The 21,947-nt window shown below is 38.1% G+C and overlaps 1 long non-coding RNA gene across 1 annotated transcript; it reads left to right on the forward strand.

The window, feature by feature from the left end:
* The first annotated feature begins 828 nt into the window (after window positions 1-828).
* LOC124272433 lies at window positions 829-20,357 on the forward strand. Its single transcript, XR_006897329.1, has 3 exons — window positions 829-943; window positions 2,734-2,831; window positions 20,133-20,357. It is a non-coding gene; the product is annotated as an uncharacterized LOC124272433 (long non-coding RNA).
* The last annotated feature ends 1,590 nt before the right edge of the window (window positions 20,358-21,947 follow it).

Genomic DNA, 21,947 nt, shown 5'->3' on the forward strand with positions numbered 1-21,947 from the left:
TTCCTGCGTCCGGAAATAGCTGCACGAAAACATAACTTTGTTTTGCTAACTTCTGAAGTTACAATGTCATGATGACTTCGAGATATACTGAAATTGAAAACACCGAACATCACTTGGGAGGGAAACACGTGCGAGCAAAACCTTTAAAATGAATACTTCAACACGTGTTGTAATGTTTGCACACACACCTCTTCAGATAACGTTTGGTCCAGTCGTCAAAAGCACGGAGTTGCCCATCACTGTGGGTTCGAATCCCGGTACACCACCACACCGTTGCTCGTGAGTTTCAACAAAGTGGTAGACATTTGAGACCCACATCACTTCGGGATTTCCTGCTCTATTTCCTCATCAACCCAGCCCTTACTGTAATGCAATAGCTTTAAATGAAGCAGGTACAGAGTTTCCTACCATCTCACTGGAGATCTGTTTTAATTGATATAAGATATATTTTTTTTATTGAAAATTATATATATATTTTGAGACAAAGCGTATGTCTTACTGAAACACTGTTTCAAGTGAAACATCTTCAGATTTTATCCTCTGAGTCAGAATAAGCACGTTTCCTCTGTAATGGCACACGGGGCGGTGGGGTAGCCAAGTGGTGAAAGCGTTCGCTCGCTCGGGTTTGATTCCCCATATGGGTACAATACGTGAAACCCATTTCTGGTGTCTCCAGCAGTATTGCTAAAGCGTCGTAAAATTATACTTGCTCACTCCATGGTGTTCCATATAAAATCTTTACATGCATTGCGAGCGAAATTTACCTTGTCGGCTTAAGGTTCATGGGCAATATTTTACCTCTGTAGAAAAATACCACAATGAGCCTGTGTTTGAGCACGTGCAGACTGCCTCGAAATCACGGTTTTGGCCGCATTGGAAATCTTGATGAACTGTTGCGATCCATGGACCAACCCAACATTCATGGACCAACCCAACATGGAAAGTAAGGTATCATTCTGATCATATTTGTTTAAATTATGAAGAAAGTACCATTTGTGTGAAGCACAGTGATCTTATGTATGAACTGGGCGCATGCGAGTGTGTCGTGTCATGCAGAAATAATTAACCGTGTGATAAAACGGAGGATTTTAACCGCGATGGTTTAGTCATCATATTCTTAAAACGATCTGTGTCATGCACTGATTTGTGGTTTGTTTGACATGTGAAATCAGCTGTATTGCCTGTAAGAGAACATCGAAGAAGGCTTCGGAATGGCCCAGGGGTTCAGCGTTTGCTCCTCAAGGCAAAGGGGCTCAGGCGCAGTCTCGATGAATTCCATGGATTCGGTTTCGTGGGATCGATTTCCAACAGTGTGAAACCGATTTATGGTGTCCCTTAGACTAACAACTAGTCTCTGAAATGAACATATTTTACTGAAAAAAGTTCATAGTAAAAAAAAAAAATAATAATGAAAAGGAGCCCTGAGACTTTCTTCATTTCCAGAAGCTGAGGAAATCTAGACTTGCCACATTTTCTAGACTTGCGTGGGCTTTCTTGGATAAATTTGCTTCAGGGTCTGTACGACAGACTAGGTGTCCCCCACAGTAATGGTGTTTGAACAGAGCTACATGGTAGACATATACTTCATGGCACTGTAGGAATTGGTCTTAGCGACGACCCGTGCTTGTGGAAGCGACCGGTCAGGCTTGCCGACTTGGTTGACATCATATCCCATTTGCGTAGATCATGCTCACGATGTAGATCACTGAATTGTCTGGTCCAGACTCAATTAATTACAGACTGGAACATTATTATAGAATTAATTATAGCTGGACTATTGCTGAGTGCAGCATTAAACAACAAACAAGCACACTAAACTGGGCTTGGCCGTCAGTGATCTGTGGTTAAATAAAAACAAAAAAAACAATGAAGTGATGCATCCATAGGGATTTCCTGAGACCAGTGAATATAAGTATTGTGGTCATATAGTCCAAACAAGCAGATTCACGGTGAATCCAGGATTCAAACTGAAGACCACCAGGCACAGGAACACAGTGTCAGTGTTCAAAATAGCCACTGGCCCGCTAGCCCGTGGCTAGTAAAAATCCAGTCGGACCAGTAAATCTCCACAGTCACTGGCCTGACTGGCTAGTGAATTTTCATGGGATCATTTGTAAATACAAATATATCACTCTTTCCGACTTGTTAAGTTATAATACACTTTTAAATCAGGCAAGATTATGGCCTGATAAAAATGTTCATCATATTAGCAACTGAATGATGAAACCCGTGTCTACATTCAAATTTCGGGCCAGTGAATAATTTTGTGGGTTTAGTAACTTTCAGGCATAGCTAGCCCATCTGGCTTGAAAAATTTGGAAACTATTTCGCACACTGATCAGTGTTAACTTTTGTTAAGCCATTGAACCATTCTTGGCCCCTTATGTTTTAGGGTTATTAATGGCCACTAGAAACTAGTAAATATTTATGTAATGCACCATAATTAGTTCACCTCAGTTCAGTTTTATAGAAGGGTTTTTTCATGACTTAATCAACTTTCCAGCCTGTCACAACCTGTTCAACTCTGCCATCTTACTGGACCGGTTGAGTGGCAGCAATCTGAACATGTGACTTTTTTCCCACAGAAAAGAAAATCAACATCAAACATCAAGTAACCGAATTAAAATGCCATGTAAGATGACTTGACATTTTGGTTGATTGAAATTCACACAAGAATCTGTCAAATTTAGATTATTCATAGGATTTGTAAAGCAACCTCTTGTTACATTTTAGCTGCATGCCGAGAGTTGAGCCTTACACCAGGCACATCCAGAACCGAGCTTGGGTTACAGAGCTTGGATTACAGGTTGCTGCTCATATGAGGAATTAAGGTATGTCATGTTGAGCCTAGACTTGCACAAGACTCTAAGGCAATACTAATAGCTTTAATCATGTTCTCTGGATTATAGGAATAATAAAAAAAGATGTCCGTGTGAAAGACTGGTGTTTTATGAGGATAGAATTATGTCCATGAACATTCAGTACCTCCATGGAGCAAGGTTGTGTTGAAGGTGACAACAGGATAAACATCACTCAGATAAAGCTTATGAAATGTTCTTGCTTTCTGGATCATAAATAGTAGTGGTGGTCGATTAACTGAAATAATCGAAGATTGGTTGCAATGACAAAACGACCAAGCAATCGATCATGTTTTCTCATAATTGAACACAAACAATTTTGGACCACTTGTTTGCAATAACAATATTTTTCAAAGGTTGATTTTGTCTCGACATTGCATAAGCACTACAAGCTCGTTCCAAGTCATGATTAGGTTTATCTTAACAACTCCAGGAAATGTATGTTCCTAACACACTAGTCATCCTTTAAAGATGTGAAATTTGCAAATGCATTTTGTGAAATTGGCGGAAAAAATCGAGAGAACTACATGTTTTTCTTTATTTTTTGTGCATTAACAAACATAACCAGGAAAATTTGATAAATGACGCTAACCAATTATTTTCGATGATTGATCGGTTGTAATGAACCAATCATCAATTATGAGATTTACACCAATTCCCAACACTAATAAATAGAAGTGAAGGTAATATGTGAACTCTTTGTTCAAATTTTACATTTTCAAATTTGTGAGGAAGAAGAAGAATTTGGATGGTTTTTTCATGGAAGATAATATGGTTAGATGCTTCGGTGAAATAATGATATAATTCATGGTACATGCATCTACTCAAGACTAGGCACAGTTAAGACATTAAGAAATAAAATTTAATGAATGAAGATATGACTTTGTGAACGATTACTGATAATAAAAATAAGACATAAATAGAATCACCTTATTGGAATCAATTCGTAAAGGACATCCAGATGTGGATTCAGTGTCTTAGAAAATTCCAAAATTGTACATTTTATACTTAATACATTTGTACTTGATTGGTTCAGACTGATGCAGAAACATATATGGTTCTTTGGGACATTTTTTCTAAAAGAAGGGGAGGTAATATTTGTTATTGAAAACAAAAGTCAACAAGTAAATAAAGTAATAGATTCTATGAATAAACTATTTAATCAGCATTAATCAGCTTGTTTACAATGTAATCGTTAATGTATTTTGGCTTCAATACTTATGCTATCTGTTGTTCTTAGTCTCCGGGGCAGTGGGGTAGCCTAGTGGTTCAAGCTTGTTGATTTTTAAATAAACAACATCGAATCCCCACATGGCTACAATGTGTGAAGCCCATTTCTGTTGTTCTTAGTCTCAAATTTAGCCCTTGTTCAAAGCGCTACTAGTCACCGAAAACCCGGGTTCGAATCCCCACATGGGTACAATGTGAAGCCCATTTCTGGTGTTCCCTGCGTGATGTTGCTGGAATATTGCTAAAAGCGGTGTAAAACCAAACTCAGTCAGTCAGTCTTAGTCTCCATCTGACCTCATCTAAATATATGCCACTTGTTATCAATTGCCTGTTAATCTGCTGCTTGTCACAACATACTGTGTATATATGCCTCTCATCACCTGGTAATAGCCTCTTTCAGCTTCATAACGATGTAAGAATCACATCAAAACGTTGCTCTGTGCAATAAACAGGAAGTTGTTATCCATAAAGAAGTATGCTTCGTTAATAACAAGAGTAATCAGGGAGAACATTTTTAATGTTTTTCCCACCAAGAAAACCAACCACCACCATTCCTTCGTGTCGCCTTGTTTGTTTGAGCAGACTTTGGGGTTATATTTTTCTCAGCAAAGCCTTGACTTCTAAAAGTCTTGTATTATACTTCATTAAGTTCTAATTAATTTTGTTTGCATATTAAGTTTAAAAATATTATTTAAAGTTGTATAATTGATTTCTCAGCTGTTTCCTACTGAAACTGTTTTTCTATCATTACACTAACTTTGAACTTTGCCTATGTAATGTCTTGTAACAGGTGATGAAATGTCTTTTGGAAAAACTTGCCTCCTTGACCATGTCGTAATATGGAAACATTTCCCGTTACAAGATTTGGGAAGTTCATTTCCGTTACGCTTTGACACAATTAATGTCGCTAGGTGTGATAACATGACGGGTGATATGTTAGATGAAAGGTTCCTAATTCATGTACGTGTCATTAGGAATGGATGGGATAGGGAGCAGAAGTTTCTGAAGCAAGGCCATGAAAATTGTTCAGATGGAAAATGAGTTGGAAAATTATTCCTTTGAAAATTTGAGGATGGTTCATGGGCTTGTCCACTGTGAAGAGCAGATGCAAATGTCGATATCCAGGGTCCCAGGTCATATGTCCCCCATGGATATTATAAGGCAGAGTTGTCCCCGTCCCCCACCCAGTTGTGGGTGTCCTGAAGGGTTCACAGGATGGAGTGAGTGAGTGAGTTTGGTTTTACGCCACTTTCAGCAATATTCCAGCAATATCACGGCAGGGGACACCAGATGTGCTTCATGTATTGTACCCATATGGGGAGTTGAACCTGGGTCTTTGACAGGACAATTGATCGCTTTTACTGCAAGGCTACCCGACCACCCCTCCCAGGATGGAAGCTGTCCTTGTATGATTGTTGTGAGGCACTGACCATTTAACATTCAAGGGGGGTCTGGGATAGAAAAATATTTAAGTCACTATTTCAGTAGAAACTGAACAATGCTTTTTCAGCAGAATATATTTTTCACAAAAGCTAGCATATTAAGCAAACATATTATTTTGTAACATCTGAGGCCATGTGATTGAGAGTTTACATTTACTGTAACGAAAATTCTTAAAAAATGAATATACCCAACTTTTTATTAAAACAAACACTACAGACCTGTCGTCATCTATTCCCATACCAACAGACATACTCAACGCTTTTCCCATACCACAGGACTTGTTCTAGTCTATCCTAGTACCAGTAAACCTGCTCCAGTCTTTTCCGTTACCTGCAAACATGCTCAAGTCTTTTCCAACAACAGCAGATTTGCTGTAGTCTTTTTCTGTACCACCTACCATGATGTAGTCTTTTCCAGTTTCTATCTATGAAAACTAACATGTTATTAGTTGCATGACTAATAGCTTCTCTTGCAATATGCATTCTTCGTCACTGCAGTACTGGGGAAGTATGTTAAGTAGACTGACAAGAGGGTCTTTATGGTAAAAAAGTGCAAATGTCTGTATTTTTAATTGTGTGTAACTGACTCAAAGAACAATAGGCTTGTGTCTTCATTTCCCTTTATTTAACCAGTATTGTATCTTGAAGTCTGGTACAAGATAACTTGTTTTTCAACCTTAACCGCCATACCTATCTGAAGATTTCATGGTCTGGTGTTCTCCTTGCGGTAAATTACTGCAAGTGTTACAGAAATGAGCCCAATCACCTCGACAACAAGTGCATGTACACCAAAGCTTCCCAGCATGCACACATGTCACGCCAGTGCATGCATTTCCTGATGACATTAAGCAGTTAAGGCGGACAAAGAAAATGCCATCCGATTAAGGCACCTTGCTGATGGATTTGGGAGCACTGTAATGTCTGCAGCAGACTTTTTCTCCACAGCACAAGTGGCAAAATGGTTTCAAGTAAAAAAACAATCGTCAAATGCTCCATTTTACTTGATGGTAAAATATTTTTTAAATGTTTAAACGTGCTGTGAACATATTTATAGTTCAGGGATGATTAGTTGAAATACAGGCATGCTAACTTGGTAAAGTACTAGTCGGTTGAACATGCTTGTGATAGTTTTCACAAATGTACAACCCTTAAGGCAACTTGAACATTGAACATAGCCGTAGTTATGAAAACAGAAAATACAAATAGCAAATTATGCTGGTTAAATAGGTCATGATTTAGTCTCACCCTGCCTTACCCCATCCTTAGAGATATAGAATGTGAATGAATCAAGTGTCTGTCTGCTTGGAGAGCCAAAGGTTATTGGTTCAATCCCAAACCACATCATACTGGACAACACTGACTGATGGTACTTGTTGTTTCTTTGCCTGGTCCTTGGCGTGATGGGGGTAAAACATGGACTGCTACATTCCTACTAAGTATACTGTGTCCAGAGTTATCTGTCATAAATAGTGTCATGACATCTCAGTGGGCAGATTCAGTCCCCAGCCATATTGTTCTGAACAGCATTAAAATATGATACTTGTTATTTCCTTGCCTGGCCCTTGGTGTTATGGGGATAAACCATAGACTGCTGCACTCCTATTCATTATACTGTGTCTGGATGTGTTATCTGTCATAAAGAGATGACATCTCAGTGGGCAGATTATTAAACCAACATTAGTCAAACCAGCATCCGTGTACAAGTGGCGATATTAGTGCAACTCCATTTCATGTCGCCCCACAGAACAGAATGAGATAGATAAGTTTAGAGATAAATACCATGTTTACAGGCTCTACATGTGTGTCTGATTTAGCGCACATTATTGTGTCCTGAGATAAATATGTTATAGTCATTATCAGTAATGAAGTGTCATTATTAGCATATGTTGCCTGTTATCCGAAGACCCTGCTAGGTATGTGGGGACAGTGTAGATCCCCATAATCCCATGCTTGTTACATCAGCTTACTGAATGGGGACTGCGTGTTGGTGACTAGGTGGGGTAGTCTAATGGTTAAAGCATTTGCTCATCACGACAAAATGCGGGTTCTGTTCTCACACGGGTATAATGTGTGAATCCCATTACTGGTGTCCTCTGTCAGGACATTGCTGGAATTGCAGTGTAAGGACGGACGGACTCACTCACTCACTCACTCACTCACTCACTCACTCAAAAATAGGAATCCTAAGCCTTCTTTTGGAAATTCTGGAAAAACCTTGTCATATTCATCAACATAATGTGACAGATGTGCCAGCACTCACTCACTCACTCACTCAAAAATAGGAATCCTAAGCCACTCTTTTGGAAAGTCTGGAAATACCTTGTCATGTTCATTTCCGACACTCACTCTCAAAATAGGAATCCTAAGCCTTCACCTTGTCATATTCATCAACATAATGTGATAGATGTGCGGCACTCACCTCCTCACTCTCTCACGCACTCACTCCACTCACTCACCACGACTCACTCACTCACTCACTCACTCACTCACTCACTCACTCACTCCTCACTCACTCACTCACTCACTCACTCACTCCTCACTCACTCACTCACTCAAAAATAAGAATCCTAACCCCTTTTAAGTCCCTTGTCATGTTCATTTTGGAAATCACTGGAAAAACCTCTTTTGGAAAGTCATATTCATCAACATAATGTGATAGATGTGCACTCACTCACTCACTCACTCACTCAAAAATAGGAATCCTAAGCCTTCTTTTGGAAAGTCTGGAAAAACCTTGTCATATTCATCAACATAATGTGATAGATGTGCCGGCACTCACTCACTCACTCACACTCACTCACTCAAAAATAGGAATCCTAAGCCTTCTTTTGGAAATTCTGGAAAAACCTTGTCATATTCATCAACATAATGTGATAGATGTGCCGGCATTATTGAATTGCAAGACCCTGAAACGACAGCACTTAAGGCCCATCAAAGTGACGGTGATGATGTTTGCCAATATAACAAAACACATCATGTATGTCTCCATCAATTACCAGCTCACAGATGCTACATATATTTGTTCCATAACTCTCATTCACCACGCTGCCCCGAAACTCACGGTGTTCACGTAAACCGCAGCGACTGACTGGCCCACTTCCATACATCAAACAACGAAACTGTGTCAAGTGACCGAGCATGGTACGAATCTTGATATATGTCTTCACACAGACATGTGATACGGAATCTGCACATCGTGCACTTTTTGTTGTCGTGGTGTAGGTACTGTAAAACCTCTAATTGTGGATGAGAACTAAATTCATTTTTCATTTTGTTCTTATGTATTATGACAAATTTATGGATAACAACTTCATTACATAAATTTGTCATTACACTTCCTAACTTCTAAAATGCGACTCAAAGAAGTTGCATCGCAACATTATTTGCCCATGTTGGTGACCAAATAGCCTTGATCCAAGGCTGTACAGAAGGCTTAGCATATGGATGTATAGTAATGAAATCCTTACACCAGTCTGTTAGAGGGATATTTAAATTTTTTGAAATAATCATTTAAACTATTAATTATTACCGTAGAGACTTGTACAAGTCTAGTTCCCAAATTATCAAAACAGAAGCCACTAACACCCTTCTAAACAGCATGCTGGCAGAGCACAAGACCAAAGTTACATGACTTTAGTTTTATGTATAAGTGCACTGACCACCTTGCCCAAAGTTACATGACTTTTAAATTATATATAATTGCACAGTGTATACATTAAAAGGGTGTTATTGCTAAGGCCACCTTTAAAAATTAATAACCAGGATCTAGGGTGTAAAAGTATAGCTAACCAGCATCACTTTCAGACATTAGTGATGTCATTTGATTGTTATGTCATGGTAAGAATGGTGCCATCAAAGGCATTGTGGTGATATCTCCTGGGAGCCATCACTTGACCTCATCCAAGCAATATCTTCCAGATTGGGATGGTATAAACACTTTAAATTTCAACTAGTTTCTCAAGACTTCCAAACATGGAGATCTGGCTCTTAATTTTCCAATGGCACATGTGTAATCCGGTATGCCACTGCTTGACATCCCTGTAAACAGGTCTGGTTTGAAAAACTCTGAACATTTACCAGCACAAATACTGGGTAATTGTACAGATCTTATGACATAATGTGTCCTTTTTTTTGTCTGGCACCATAAATCAAAGATACTGAAGGGAAGAATTTGAACTTTGAGTGCATATGTACTTGTATTATTTCAACAGCACCCATGCTGGACTTAGTTTTAAATTTAAAACATTTTATTTTTGAAACAAGATGGAGTAAGAATATACTCCAAACAGCCATGTTTCCCATATTACAGAAGTAAATATTGGTAGAGGATTATTTATTTGAAACTGAAGATTCAAATACTTCAATGCATCTGAATTTAAATTTAAATGGATTTTTGTGTGTGTTTGTACTAGCATTATATATAGGCAGAGACTAAGCGTGAATCAAATATAACTACAGTGAGACTAAGATTTAATCACCGCCAACATTTACATTGAAAATTTAGTTATTTGATAGTCATTTCTTAGAAGATGGCAAATGGCAAAGTAGACACAATTTACAGAAAACAACGTCGCAAATCTATAATAACCATCAATCAATGGAGGTCAAGGCCATTTCATCCACCTAATATGAACTCATTCAGCCATTGCTCCATGTCTTCCATCCAGTCCTACTTACCCCTACGTAATCCTGTTTATCAGGCTTCCTCGCCATGTGTTCACTGTCAATCCTGTTACAATATCATCCCTTTGTTATTGTTAACATGCAGTTAACCTCTTTCAGGAATGCAAATAATTGTTCACTTCAGAGCTCTAGATAAGATTTAGCTCAGTGGGTACTGTACCCACTGTATATTTTTGGAGTGGGTATTATGAATGTTGAGTGGGTGTTTCATTTTCCGTTACCCACTGCTTTCAAATATGTGCATATTTCAGTCACTTTACTCACCTAAGTATTACGTCATTGAGTAAGTTTACTAAGCAGGTATGTTCTGCCTTATGTCATACCTAATCAAAACCAACTTAAATATAATGGAAATGATTTCATAATAAATCACTCATCCTATACTGACAGTACAACACTTGTCCTATACTAACAGTACACCTTGATAGCAATCGATGTCTTTTTCATTACGCAAGCGATTTTTATAAATATATTCTGTACGCATTTGTTTAAACTTTTTGTGTATCTAACATTTTAAATGCCTAATTGGTACGCAACAATTATTTTTCAATGCGTAATTCTATGCGTATTTTACCCGGATACGCAGCTTATCTGGGCCTCTGCACTTCACTAACTCGATATAATCTGTACCATCTATTCAGTCTTGTTAGCAGTATGAATATCTATTAAGAAACATCTCTGTGTTCATGTACAATGTATTTAAGTTCCTGTCTGTAAACTTTCTCAGTGTACTGGCAATTAGGTGCCCACTTTAGAGAGTGTTGGTTTGAATGTATCATGGGGCTCAATGCAAAAAGCTCAAGAATCTGTTCTTTTCTGAGAAAGTGTAATCCCAAATGTAGCATATGCTTTATTTGAGAATGTAGTTCCCATTTTGGAAATGTGAATAAAAAAATCAATCTTCAACTAGTAATTACAAAAATCCTCCTTAAAAGCACCCAGTCACACTGCGTCGATAGTTATGGCCGTATATTACACTTTTTTTTTAAACAGGCACCATAATCGCAATCAAAATTTGTCATAATTGACTGTATTTTAATTTTTAGAAAACATCTGTGGTGATACTTTACATCGTCAGGGTTACCAGAGCATGTTTCTTTGAAGTTTTTCTGAATATTATGTTGAGGTGATGGTTTTGTCCCAAATCAAGCAGAACCTATAACATAGCTAATTGATATTAACCGAATTTACTGCAGAAATGCTTCCTTGCTTGATTGCCTGTATCATTGCTTGCAACTTCCACGTTTCAACTGATTGCTAAGTTCACCATCCTGAAAAATTCTTAGACAGACCATTAGTCTTTGACCCTAAAATGCATACATATATTTTTTGTATGACGCTGCACTCAGCAATAATCCAGATATGGCAGCGGTCTTTAATTAATCAAGTCTATACCAGACAATCCAGTGATCAATGATGACAATACGATGACATGTATCAACCAAGTCAGTGATCATGACCACCTGATCCCATTATTCGCCTCTTCACAAGAATTGGTTGCTACAGATCAGTTCTAACATGCGTCATCACAGGTAATTAAAATGTTTATGGAGAAAGTGTCTATAGGAATCAACTATTTTAATTGTTATTGTTTGCCCTATTCTTGTACTGTGTCAGTTGGAATCTAAAACTGCTGATGCTATTGTCTAAATTATAAATGCATCTAAATATTGTTTTTATCTTAACTGTTAAGCCTTCCATTACCATTAATTAGCAAGAAGTAGAACAACTTCATTTTAGACCTAGTTCAGTTTGGTTTGAGAAGTAACGGGCGAAAAATGGCAGTGCATTATTCTTTTCTGTTACATTAAAACAGTTATCAGAGATTCTCTTCATTTTCAGAAAATCAAAAAATCTAGACTTGCTAAATTATTGTAGACTTGGTTGGGCTGTCTTGGATATTTGTGTTTCAAACACAAAATACACACTGATTTGTACTTTGCACACTGATGTCCATTCATTAATGAACTAATTCCTGTCATTACCCTACATATTTTTTACGTCATTGCCATAATCCTGTAGTTTGGTCTGTCATCACACAATGAAATTCTTTAGATATTAAACAAAGTCCTTTTCAGTGTCAGGTGTCTGTAAACAGTTGTGTAGATAGTAGTCTTCTGCTGCCACCACTGATTTGCTCATGGATGTTAACTAGTACCATATTTTCTTCATTAAACATCTTTGATAAAATGTCCTAGAAACATATGTACATTCTTGTCCATGGTGTGTAATTCCAAAGATAACATAGGAAAAGAATTAGGGCATACCTGGATTGTAATCGAGGTTGGACATTTAACTGAGACCCTTGGATGTATTCAAGGCTCAGCATTTATTTGGGGAAATATGGTACTGATGCTACAATACTGAAAGATTGTAGAACAACAGAGTGAGCAACTGAAAACGTTTTCTGAAAAACAACCAAGGTCAGTGTTCTTCCTCAATGCCTCTGATAGATTTGCACAGAAAGGTGTCCTTTGTTGCACAAAAAATATCTGTATATGATCATTTCCTTTTATAAAAAAGGCAAGTTTTGCATAGCAGCCACAAGTAATATTCTGGGTAATTAGAAAAATAACAGATTCTAGCATTTGTTGTTGAATGTTCTGTCTGGTACAATCAGCGAAACTGTCATTCAAGATCACTAAATTAAAACATTTTGCCAGTTTTGCCAAAACCTAATGTTATTTTTGAATCAGTTCCAGAAAAGTGAAAAAAAAAAGGTGCAAGTTCTTTATAATCTGTAAAACCTACAGCTCGTGCAGCAAACACTCTCGAATATGACAAGCCAGTTATGATGTATCTGTTCAAAATGTGTTGAAAAGTTGCATTGGTATGTATTGTCTTGCTTTGGCTTCTGGAATTCTAACCAGCCTGGAATGCATAATCTACCTGCTGCACTGGAATACAGTTAGGTCAGACATACTGTTAGAGCTACAGGAATACTTTATAACACTGGAGTTTGCTGAACACATTTAAAGGTGATTAGAGGCCTAATGGTCTGAAACAATTTTAGATGGGCATATGGGAGGACCAGGCATTGAAAGTTTTCTGTGCAGAGTTGTGTCCCTTGGGCACACCAGGAGCCTGTGATTGTGGATTCAAATCTTGACTCAACGCAATTGTTTTCAGTTTTGTCAGCACCATAGGCATACTTTACAGTTTCAGCAAATTGGTAAATGTCTGAAACCTGCATCCTGCCCTCCTTCCACATAATCATACACTGTGATATGACTGTTCCTAGTTCCTGGATTGCTGTTCAAAGCCGTTCAAACCCAATCTAACTCTTCCTGTAATACGGTATGAAATACTGTTCAAAGCAATACTCTTTCCATAGTTTGAGTAAAATATATGATGGCCCACTTACATATTTCTTGAGAATATGTACATGTCTCTCTCTTCTTCTTTTTTTTCCCCCTCTCTCTCTCTCTTTTTTTCTTTATCTGTCTATCTATGTATCTATCATGGTCTCGATCTCTAGATCTCAGTAGAATGTTCATAGTGTTTATGGCTACTGAAATCCAGCCAGAGATTAGATTACATTGCAGTACAGTAATCCTTTATAAGAGCTTTGTCTCCTAATTTCAGAGGTTAATTGTCTATCTGAACTTTAAAGACTCCTCTTGCTTGACTTGCTGTTGCACCTGACAAAGATAAGGTAATGAGAACATCATCAACACATACACATCCCCGAACATGTGATAAATACAAAGCCAGCCTACTAGAGACATTAAGCTCATCAAGTTCAACGGCTATATCAATGTCATGCATACAGGGCAGAGCGTTTCCATATCAGTGACTCTGAAGGAGAATGGTAGAGAGTCTTTAATCCAGTTCTTCTGCCTGAGTGACAAAGCCTACTTACTCCCAGAAGTGGGTCGAGTGTGGAGGAATGGAAGCTCCATTTGTGGATTCATCAAGGGTATTGATGATAGATCTCATTAGCATGTGTCGGTTTGAACATGAGGGATCTCCAGAGAGAGACCTAGTCATTAGATAGATGGACATATTGGTGTTAATTTGACCTTTGTCAGCCCAGCGGAATCAACAAGGATTTGATTGGATACTTTAATATGAACTATGTGAGCTAAAATGTGATGACAAGTGTTAGTTTCATAATTATGTTTTCTCAGTAAATTAAAGAAAGTGTGATCCCAGATATAACACTTGTTACATTTTACCGCTTTCAAAATGGCGTTGTGTATCCATTTTATGTGCTGTTGATCTGGTGCCTTGCTCACCCCCCAAAAGTGCTCTAATCTGTACTTTACTGAGAAAGGGTAATCCCCAAAATAACACTTGTTACATTTGACCACTTTCTAAGAATGTCAGAATATTGAAATATTGAGTGTGGTGTTTGACTACATGCAAACGAACATGACTATTCCCAACTGTAAATGTCAGGATTTCTTGTTTTTAGTCCAGGGTCAAGGTCAACAAGGTAATATTGTAGCTAGAAGATTAAGATTTGAGGTAAAATTGACCAAAGTCATTTCTATGATTTGTTTCTCGGTTGTTTAACACAAACTCATGACAAGTGCATGTAGAGAATCCAATCTTGATCAGACAATCTCTCATGACAATCTCTCATGACATTCTCTCATGACAATCTCTCGTGACAGTCTCTCATGACAGTCTCTCATGACAATCTCTCGTGACAATCTCACATGACAGTCTCTCATCTCTCATGACAATCTCTCGTGACAATCTCTCATGACAGTCTCTCATGACAGTCTCTCATGACAATCTCTCATGACAATCTCTCATGACAATCTCTGGTTGATGAAGACCGATTCTAAGCTGCATCTGCACCAAGAGAAGTGAGGCATCTGTGTTATTCATGGTGACAAAAATGTACATCCCCAGGACAAACCAGTGCCTATAATTAAAAATATCCAAAATGATTTTCTCATAAGATGGTCCCTGATTGCATGGGACAGTTTCTTAGTGAAAGTATCAAATACGATTACTCAACACGAGTGAGTTAACCCGACAAATCCACAAATCCGGCATGACGAAATGTCTTGGGACATTGTGGAGGAGTGAAGGCCAGCTCTGTTACCAGTTTTGACAGCTTTGGAACACTTGTGGCAGAGATCACCACACAAAGTGCCTTGGAAAACAGTCACAGAACATGCCGCTCAGCTTGGCAGCAAGTTATGTAAGACAAAGTATGAACATGATTTAAGGGAAATTTCACAAATGTTGGCCATTCTGCTCCAGTAACCCACACTACCAGATGTGTGTCAGATAATGTGGTTATACTGTGGAGTTGTACTTCAAACTATTGCAGTGATGTTGTGGCTTGACAAATTGTTTGTATGACTTGTACATGTGGAGTCTTTCATCATCATCATCATCATCATCATCATCATCATCATCATCATCAGACCGCCTGCGTGGTGTAGTGGTTAGAGCGTCCACTCGGAGAGCAGAAGGTCGCGGGTTCGTTCCCTGACCACGTCATACCAAAAGACCTTAATATATGGTACTTGTTGGTCCCTGCCTGGTGCATCATCATCATCACTGGCAGCATAAACCCATCATCATCATCATCATCATCATCATCACATTCAGCATAAACCACATCATCATCATCAACAACAACAACATTTACATGAATGCAAAAAGATCTGACTTGGACTGAAAACCAAAGTTGAATTTTTCCCCATATATTTATACTGTTTTGTTTATATCTGAAAACAGCATCTTTGGTTCCAGTAACAGGAAAACTCTTAGTTCAGCCTTAAGGACACATTCTAGTTACATATGTTCATTTTGAGCTGTTATAAAAACAAAACATGCAATCATTGACTGATGGTTTCACTGTGTTTTGAGTTACCCCTGTGCAACACCATGGCATGAATATGAAAATATGGAATGGTCCTTAACTAATTTGAGTAGTATATGTTATTACTGTTTTATTGTAGTAATATATATGTTACACATGTTGTGATCAGCTGTTTTGGGGTTTGTTGTTTAATGCCACACTTAGCAATCATATAGCTGGAATATTGCAATCTCTAAATAATCGAGTCTGGACCAGACAATCCAGTGATATAAATCATCAGCCTTGTTCTTTATGCAACTGGGTTATGATGACCAAGTCAGCAGGTCTGCCCACCTGCTCCAGTCGCCTCTTAAGCATGGGTTGCTGAAGACCAATTCTAACCTGAATATTCACAGGTGTGTCAGTAGTCTGTCTCACAATCCTTGAACCACATTATTTTCCAACCCTGCAATGCAAAAGCCCTAAATGAAGCAAGTCTAGATTTCCTTCTGAATCTCCCATCTCACTAGGGCTCCTTTTCAATTTAAATGGCTTTATTTGTTATTCTACCATGACTTCAGTAAATACTGGATTGTGATTGGTTAATCAAAGTCATTCATAGCTCTAAATTTGAACACCTACGTGTTCGGTTTTAAATCATATTCAGAGCTATTATAATTTTGTTATATACCTCTGATTTTCTAAAACAGTACGTTTATCTCCATTCTAACATTACCGTGTTATTCAGATTTAAAAAAAATACATACTGTGTTTGAAATTCAGGGGTATGTAACGTGATTATATACCTCTGAATGACTTTGATTAACCAATCACAATCCAGTATTTACTGAAATCATGGTACGTGCTACGCGTTTGGTTTTAAATCAAATTTAGAGCTATTATAATTTCGTTATATACCTCTGATTTTCAAACACAGTATGTTTACCTCCTAACTATCAAATTTATATATATTCCGAGACTAAGCATTAGTCTAGTGTGTCCGCACCACACCTACTCACATTGGTTCCACCAGATTAGTGAAATGATCCGAGGCCTGCATAAGTTGGGCTTTCCTCCAACTAAAATCTGACATGCTATGATATATCTGAACTGCTGTTCAAATGATATTAGGGGCCAACCTGTTGATATTCCTCTGGGGAGTGTGTAAGATTGTCAGTAACAGAATATTTAATTGGTCACTTATGTTGAAAACATAAATCTTTTGCTCTCAAGGAGATGAATCATTTCCTTTTTTTTCAGGACATCCAGAATATCAAACAAAGTTTGGTTTCAGTATTTGTTGTTGTCGTCATCATCATCATCATCATCATCATCATCATCATCATCATTGCCATCAACCATTTTATCACCCTAACCCACCCATTGTCTTGGTTTTCAATTCTTAACAAATATTATTGATTGAAGAATTTAATGTCTCTGGTGAATTCCCTACCCCCTTCCTATATTCCCTACCTTTCCTCCCCTATCCCTCCCCCTCGCAGCCTCCCTATACCATTCTGATAGCACATGTTACACATTGCCCAGTAGGATGAAGCATCAAACCAGTCAAGGTTAGACCAGATACCGTTATATAAATCCTACATACTCAAGCCAGAAGTATGCAGTAATGGTATATGGAATCTCTCAAAACAGGCGCCAATGGTGAACCATTCTTGATCAGGTGCATACCACTAATCAGAACCAGCTTTGGTAATCTCACAAATATCTACCTTTTGCAACAATCATGCAAGAAATATGCTTTACAGCCTTTAGAATCCATTTTTCAAAGCTCTACAGAATTGTCCATATTTCTGGAATCAGGAAGGTTGCAGTACACAGCTAATAAACCATGATCACCTGTTAGCGATTGGTGGAATGACTTCTGATTAGGAGGTGGTTTCTGCTTGGGGAATACGGAATGGTCTAAGTGTGGAATAAATGACCTCATTCACCACCTCGGATGTTCCACCACTGCAGTGGCACCGCAGGCATTCTTGGTATGGCAATAATCAGTGCCTTTCCACCTACTTTCCTCTTATATTTCCACATGATTATCAGAGCAGACCATGCTGTGACACAGTTGTATTTTTCAGTTTTCAGATTTTTGAGTAAATTCTTTTTAAAGATTGTCAGAATATATTGCCTTGTGTAGTCCTAAGATGGTTTTGCCATGCGGCAGGTCAACAATGTATGTTGGATAGGTTTGTTATTTTGGAATTGTTATAACCTCCAAGATGTCAGAACCAGCAGGAGTGAGATTGCAAAGGAAAATGTTTCATTCAACCAGACAATTTTGCAGATTTGAAATTCAGAATATTTTGCAACTTTCGTAGGGTTAACCAGTATATATATATTCTTTTCTTTCCACTTTGCTTTATGGCTTTTGGAAGATTTTGTCAGATCTCACAGTGTCTAGCTGTGCAGGAGTTCACATATGCGAGAGATGGTTTTCAACAGAAAATGATTATATCATTTTGATAAATTTTCCTACATCCATGTTTTCTTTCTGAAGGTAGATAGACCTGGGGCCTGGGCTGAGGTCTCAGGAAAGTAACACTTTTTGTCACAGCTCCGAGTGTGTTTGCTATAACATAGTAACTTTGACAAATGAGTATGAGATGCATGGAAGGAGACAGAAAGGGGTATGATATTGATGGTCATTTAGGGAATTGAACCTGGAAGGTCTGTAGCTACTGCATGCATTCAGCATTAGACATGTACCATACACGGTACATAATTACCACAGTATTTCTGGATTTAGTAGCTGACATTTTTTGCTCTTGACCATTTTCTTAACAGCAATATATGTGTCCCTCCAACTATGAGCTTAAGTATGTATATTAAATGTGAATTATATTACAGTTAATTCTTGAAATAATAACATAATACTTTCAAATTGAATTTTGCCATTTCGACAATGAATGTCTAGAATATTTTCAGTTCTTGAATCTTAAATAGTGTGTGAAGTTGTCAGGAATACAGTGTTTACAACTTGGTATCTACTCCATACTTACGAGGTACATTAAAGAATACCTCGGATTGGAATTTTGTCGCTTTAATATCAGTCTTGATGTAAGCATTTAGAACCTGCATCGGTGCAACCTGAAAATGCAAAATGCAACCTCACATTTATACCAACTTGCAACCATGCATCTTAATATTTTGCGAAGAACACTGACTTCAGTTATTTATGAAATTTTATGAAGAAAAGACTGACTGAGTTTTGGTTTTACACCGCTTTTAGCAATATTCCAGCAACATCACGGTGGGGGACACCAGAAAAGGGCTTCACACATTGTACCCATGTGGGGATTTGAACCCGGGTCTTCGGCGTGACAAGCCAACGCTTTAACCACTAGGCTACCCCACCACCCCTATGAAGAAAAGAATGAGAAAATGATACTTTTTCCCCCTGAATTCTTTTGTTATAATGATGCTCTAAATCATCAATAGCAAAACTCAAATATTATGTAATTTGATAATGAGGAGTATTTGTAACCTGTTTTTGTCTGGTGCAACAAGGTTATTACCTAAGGTTGCACCAGGTGCAAGTAGGCTTCATATCCTTATTGAGCCCTGATTATGCATAGCTTATCTTCTAGAAATCGTCCCATCCAAAAACTGCTTGAAGGATCAAGTCTGACGTGTTCATAAACGGACAGGCGGTGGGGTAGCCTAGTGGTTAAAGTGTTGGCTCGTCACGCCGAAGACCCGGGTTCGAATCCCCACATGGGTACAATGTGTGAAGCCCATTTCTGGTGTCCCCGCCGTGATGTTGCTGGAATATTGCTAAAAGCGGCGTAAAACCAAACTCAGTCAGTCAGTCATAAACGGACAGGGGCAGATAACTGTAATCACCTGCTGCTGACAATGCTCAATATTTTACAATCACTTCAATCAGTTGCTGCCACTGACAATCATTATTTACAATTGCCTCTACTGCCACATAACAAGTGTCATTATTCAGACTCTAATCCCTACACCACTTATTACAGCATGGACCATATCTCCAAGCATTTAGACATCCAGGGACACGCGCCCCATCATTTAAGGCTTTGCAAATCTCTGTGCAGAGTTACATCCCTTGGCCATGCCAGAAACCTATTTTGTGGGATTGTGGGTTTGAATCCTTTTTCCCTGATGTGTTTCCAGGTTTGTCAGCACCAATCCCATGCTTGAGGGTCACCCAAGTGGTAAAAAGGCTGACACCTGCATCACTTCTGGCTTCCTTCCAGAAGGAAGCTGAAATGCCTTAATACAACTGGAATACTGTTCAAAGTTACGTTAAACCCCACCCACTCAAACCCTTTCATGATTATGCCAGTTTGAGTTGTTACTCCCATTTCTCATTTATCTACTGTGAATATCTGACAAAAAGAGGACATAAAATTCAGAACAGATATTAAATTACATTTCCGTTCTTAAAGATAACTTTCCTGTTTTGCATGTGGTTGCAATTCATGTAACCAGCAGTTCTTACAAATTTCTATCGGATTGCTGAAACAATAAATCAAATGCTAATCTTGTACAATTTGATTGAAGAAAGACAGCCTCGATAGGATCCCCTGTACAACACTCTCCTGGTTTGTGTGCATGAGCTTATATATCCTTGCATCAAACCCAGGTGTTGTTGGCAGCAATGGTATTGGTCTCTGTAGCAGAATTCCACTATCAGAATAAAGCAGACCATCTGGAGGATTTCTTCTGTTTTTTGGGTTCCATGTGCATAGTTTTTGTGCAGTGCTTGTAGGAAACTTGTATTTACCATTCAGAAATGTGCAAGAGTTTCTACCAGAAATGTATCACACAACTACGTTTTATCTGACATATGCCACAAGCTGGTAGATTTCATTTGATGTATTTCTTTGTAGAAGGTCATCCCAAATGTAGATTGCTGTTACTCTTGCAGTTTTTTGTGAGTACCTTGCTATAAATATAAGTATATTTGTCACTGCGACCTTCAGGTTGTTTACTGGGTTACCGTGTTCCTGGAAATGTTAGTAGCCGGTTTATGTCAGGACAATGTCTGTTTGAGATAGGCGATTACCTTTTAAGAAACTGGCTTCTTTATATTTTGTGTTTATAGAGATGTGAATGTAGAAACCTGTGTTGAAACTCTATAGATGTTGATTGAAGCAAAGCGTACACATCAGTTTGATGTTTTGAATTCCATAAACGTAATAAACGTATTTAAGTCAATTCTTTTAAGTAAATATGTCAACAATAACTTCACAGCTTGTTTAATGTTTAATACATGACTTACTGTAGACTACAGCACGATACCAGTAACATCATTCAGCCCAATAAGGCAACATAGCCTTCGCCCTGAATCAGCCAATCATGAAACCATGGTGTACATGTTTCATTCTAAGCCTGTTTGTCTGTTGTGAATCATGTGTCAATCCTTAATTGTGCATTATTGACATCTCAGTTCACTTGATGAATGATACTTAAACTTCACATGCTGGTTCCCATCAATTACGATGCCCATGTTGGTTCAAGAGGTTCAAATCAGATTTTTCAATATGGCCGCCACAAATGCCATATTAAAAAGCAATATATTATAAATCATGACCGAAGTTGACATTTGTGTTGTGACTATACTCTTAAATGCTCTCAAAATTAAATAAACTGGGCTCTGTCAAATTTTAAAATAATTTTTTTAGTCACCAGTATTTATGCAGAAAATATATGAACATGAATGCTACAGCAACTTTTGACATTTTAACTGTTACTACACATAGAGGTGAGATACAGTGCGGGAACACTATTTTTCAATTTGCTCAGGATGGGTGGATCCGTAAACCAATTTTTCAAACCAAACAAGTGTCATCTTATTTTGATACTTTGTATGCACCTGGAAAGTGTTATTTCCTAAAATAGTTTAGTTATTTCAAGGCACTGAACAAAGCTGATTCAACATTTGCAATCACATTGCCCACCTGTGTGAGATTACCTGAAGGTGCA

This window comes from Haliotis rubra, unplaced genomic scaffold (genome assembly GCF_003918875.1).
Source record: "Haliotis rubra isolate DU_JTF1 unplaced genomic scaffold, ASM391887v1 Scf17, whole genome shotgun sequence".
NCBI lineage: Eukaryota > Metazoa > Mollusca > Gastropoda > Lepetellida > Haliotidae > Haliotis > Haliotis rubra.